Source organism: Dasypus novemcinctus, chromosome 12 (assembly GCF_030445035.2).
Source record: "Dasypus novemcinctus isolate mDasNov1 chromosome 12, mDasNov1.1.hap2, whole genome shotgun sequence".
Taxonomy (NCBI): Eukaryota; Metazoa; Chordata; class Mammalia; order Cingulata; family Dasypodidae; genus Dasypus; species Dasypus novemcinctus.
In genome coordinates, this window is record NC_080684.1 from 5,410,494 (window position 1) to 5,415,008 (window position 4,515).

Here is a 4,515-nt window from a genome sequence, read left to right on the forward strand (position 1 = left end):
ACTCTTCCATCTGTCCTCGCTGGCCTGTAGCCTGGATGTCAGCACCCTTGTCCTGCACTGGGAGCCAGGCCTAATGCATAGAATACTCAGGAATTCTTCCTGCACTTTTAATTCAAGCAAGTAAGTCATAATAGAGGTTTATTTAGCATAAAACTTACGTTTCTGAAGATATGAACTGTGCAATTCGGTGCACCAGCCGAGGTGCTTTCTCACATTGTCAACCCCTGGTGATCCTCAGGTCCTGCCCCATGGCACAGCTGGCTGCCTGTCTCTGCCGAGATCCCTGCCTTCCCCTCCAGAGTCTACTGTGTCCTGGAGATGTGCTGTGGGCAACCAGGCATAGGGCTTGTCTCTCATAAAATAATCAGAGAAGGAAATGAAGAGCTGCTTTATGGATGTTTGCATTTCTTTTTTTTTTTGTCAATTATGGTAAAAGAGAGACAATTAAGTTTGAAAGGGTTTAAATCAGAGGGGAAAAAGGGAGATTATATGGCACACTTGTTCTATGACACCTGCAATTTCTACAAGTATAAAGATAGATAGTTTTATTAAATATAAGGACAGTACAGGTACAAACGAACACCTGACTTCTTCTACAAGGTGACATTATGATAAAATATATACATATATACACACAATTGTTAAGGGTGGCTTGCCTGTTTCACAGTGGTATAGTTATTTCTGGCTTGATTGCCTTTTGCTTCAGAGTCTTTCAGTATAATTGCAGCGGTGTTGTCAGGTAGCATGGCAGAGCTGTAAATGTGGGCAGCACATCTGAGACGGGTTTCAAAAGAAGATTCCCAGGCCCACCAGTCCCGAGTCTAGCAAGGCTGATTAGAGGCACCGCTGCAGAGCAGGGAGCTAAGAATGGATTCTCAGGTGCTCTTGTACTGGTTCTGGACGCTGCTGTATATTTACAATGTGGTGGTACATTTGTGGCTCGTTGGGTCCTTCCTGATGGATCTTGGAGATTCATATCATGAGCAGAAAGTTTTGGTGGTGGCACAGATGGATGAGACTCTGTAGAAATTTCAGAAAATGTTCTGAGAAAGAACTATGAAGTACACGCTGTCGACTAGGTTTCAGAGATGTATTGGGAACACTTTTTGATCCTCCTCCAAGCCAACCACTCATCCACCTGGTAACTGCACCCTGGCCATCAGTGAACAACTCTTCCATTTCCTCCTTTTTCATACCCAGACTGCTTCCCATTAATCTTAATACCTCAGAACGCTTGGTTTTTGGTGCCTGAAAGTATCTAATAAAGAGCTTTCTCATTAGGACTTTGTCCACTTTTCCTTCCGTGCTCTTTAGTACATTCGTCAATTTCTTTTGTACCTCATCCAGCCTTTCTTCTTGGTATGCATTTTGTGTTTTAAGATTTTTAACTTGTTCTTCCTTCAGAGTTAACTGTTCTCTCAGTCTTGTTGCTGAGTCCAATGCAGCATTCGCCTCATCCAAACGTTCCTGTAATGATGAAAGTTTTCCTCCCAGATTTTCTGCCTTTGTTTTCCATTCCCCCAGAAGGTGGTTTTGCTTTGCTAGTTTGGCAGAATACATGGCTTTTTCCTCTTGCTGGAAACGGTCTAGTACCCCCTGCAGGTTGGCTAAGGAGAGAGCATACTGCTTTACTTGTTCTTGTGAGATGGAAAGCTGCTGTGCAGTTTCATCCCTCTGTGCAGAGACTGCATTCAGTTGGAGCTGCAATGATGCTACCTGCAAACTGGCTTGACGCCTTGCGTCCGTCATTGCATCAGAGGATGAAAGTAGCTTGTCTTCCAGTGCTGTGACTTTCTTTCTTAGGCTGTTCTCCCTGTCTTCTGCAGCCAAAGCTTCACGAGTAGAAGAGTCTTGTGATTCTAAAACATGCTTATGCAGGCTCTCTAGCTCCCAGTTTAAGTGTAATTCCTTGTTATGTAAATGTTGTAGCTCATTCTGCAGGGCACTGTTTTCCATTTGTTTCTGTTTCAGGGCCAACAGGACTTGATCTCTCTCCTGTTGAAACACAGCTGCCTTCTCCTGCATGGATTTCACTGCATTTAAAAGCTGATCTAACTCCCCAGTCTTGTCCTGTTCCTTTCCTTTGAGTAGTTGTTCCAAAACAAGAGCCTTCTCCTTCATTGCCTGGCACTCAAACTCCCTTTCTTGCAGCATGATTGAAATCATGGTATTAGCCTCTTGTAATGCTTGATGTTCTGTTTCCTTTACCCTGGATGTTTCTGCTATTTTTTCATTTTCCTCTTTCAGTTTAGAAATGTCCATTTCTAAAATTAATATTCTCTCCTTCAGGTTTGTCACTGCCTGCCTTAAAAGTTCATTTTCCTTCACTTTGTTAGTGAAATTCTCATTTAACGAAAGGAACTTGGCACTGTTGGCTTCGATTAAGAGGTCTTTTTCCTTAAGTAACTTTTTAAAAACATCTTGTTTGTCCTTTATCTCCTTAACTTCTGGATCATTTTGTTCATGTTCTTTTCCTTCTAGCTCTGGGGTGGCAGCAATTAAATGACATAATCTGTGATTCTTTTCCTGTAGAGTGCTGATTGTTCCATCTTTTTCCTGCAGTGATTTTCTTAACTCTTGTAACTCTTGTTGAAGTAATTTAGAAGGCTCCCTCATTACATCAGATTTAGTGTCCCTAAGAGATTCTGCTGACTGTGAAACAGGTGATGGTCCAGAGGAGAGCTGTGGTAAAATGATATCAAGTTTTCCTAAAAGAAGATCCTTGGTGTTGCAAAGCTGCCCTAGGCTGTGCTGAACTTGTGCTAATTTCTTCCCAAAATTTTTGAGTTTGCTTTCGTTCTGCTTGTACCGTTGGATTAGTTCAGTACGCTCTCCTTGGAATTTACAATTATTTTCACTGTCAACCAAAACCTGAGCCTGAAGTTGATGAAATTCCTCCTGTACTTGGGTTGACTCACAGTGTATGTTTTGTACTGTGGTCATCACTTGCTGTTTCCACCCTTCCATTTCCTTTACTTGTTGCTTTAATTTATCCCGTTCCTGCAGTATCTCCTCAAAGTGATGACTGTTAACACCTCCGTCCTCGTTACCAGTGCTGGATGCATGTAAAACAGTCAGTAAAGTCTGACATTTCTGACTCAATGCATCTATTTCAATGTCTTTTTCTCGAATGATATATGATAAATTATGCACCGCTTCTCTAAACATATTCTGGTCACTACTTTCAAATCGAGTGCACAAGGTTTTATTTTCTTCTTGCAGCTTCCTAAGGACTGCTTCTTTGTCAGAGACTATGTCCACCATTTTGTGGTATTCTCTTTTTAGGTGGCTATTTTCCCTAGTCCTCTCACTGAGAACAGCTGATACGTGTTCTCTCTCCAGGACAAAGGCCTGCATTTGCTGTTGGAGATAAGCAGCATCCTGGGTGTAGGGAGCTGAAGAGGTTCTTGCATGAAGAGCTTGTATTTCCGAATCTTTCTGCTGGATTATGTGAGTTAGTTTCACAAGCTCCTCTTTGGACAGCTGATCAATCTGCTTTCTTAAAGATATATTCTTTTCATTTAGAATTTTAATCTCTAATTCCCTTTCTTTTATCCCCTTTACTAACATTTCAATTTCACCTTTAGATAAATCAAGCCTTTCCCTTCCATATTCTATTTTAAGGCTCTCAACTTTCTTTTCAACAGAAATATCCAAATTTTCTGTTTGAAGTCCCTGTCTTCCTTCCTGCATCTGGGTTCTGGCTTGTTCAATAGTGTCTTGCAAATTCCTTGTTTCCTCATCCTTCTCTAAGCAAAGCTGGGTCTGTGAGGTATTCATTTGCTCATGCTGGTATTGAAACTCATCCCTTTCCTTTTTGTGCTCCTCTAAAAACTGAAGCACTTGAATCTCACTCTGGTTTTGATCTTCAGTTGTCTTCTGATGATGTTGTGTTTCCTCTTGAAGATCACCCTTTACCATATACAGTTGAGATACGTCAGACTCAGTGGCTGGCTGCCGATTCTGCACCTGCTCCTGTAGCACAATCTGTCCTACTCTAAGATGACTGATGTCTACATCTTCCTCTTGTAATTCATTTTGGTAACTTGTAGATCGCTGCTTGACTTGAAGCTGTGAGGCTTCATGCTGCTCTTCTAGGTCTGCACAGTGTTTAAGTCTCTCATTCGCTGATTTTAAGGTTGAATGAATGGATTCGCTCTCCTCTCTGCTTGAGTTAGGTAAAGCTGCTTCCACGTCCTCCATGCCTTCCATTAGCAATCCTGTTGTCAAGTTTGACCTCTGTCCAGTGAGAAAAGCCAGGCTGCCCCTCACTCTGCCCAGAGTTTGTCCCAAGCTGGAGCCGAGGTCACCAAGCCAGGACGACATCGCTGTGGGTCAAGGACCTACACGGTCTGCTCTGAGTGAAGCAGCCGATGTGGTCAGTCTCTCCCACCAGGTGTCCTCCAACTGCTGCCTTGACGGAACTAGTCCAAATCTAAGCACTCAGGATTCCACAGCACAGTGAGGGGTTGCTGGGCAACACCAGCTTCAGGGGCTCCCCCCAGCTGCCCGGCT

At 42.9% G+C, this 4,515-nt stretch overlaps 1 pseudogene; it reads right to left on the reverse strand.

The window, feature by feature from the left end:
- Window positions 1-536: 536 nt before the first annotated feature.
- Window positions 537-4,203, reverse strand: LOC131280775 (thyroid receptor-interacting protein 11 pseudogene; annotated as a pseudogene).
- Between the last annotated feature and the right edge of the window lie 312 nt (window positions 4,204-4,515).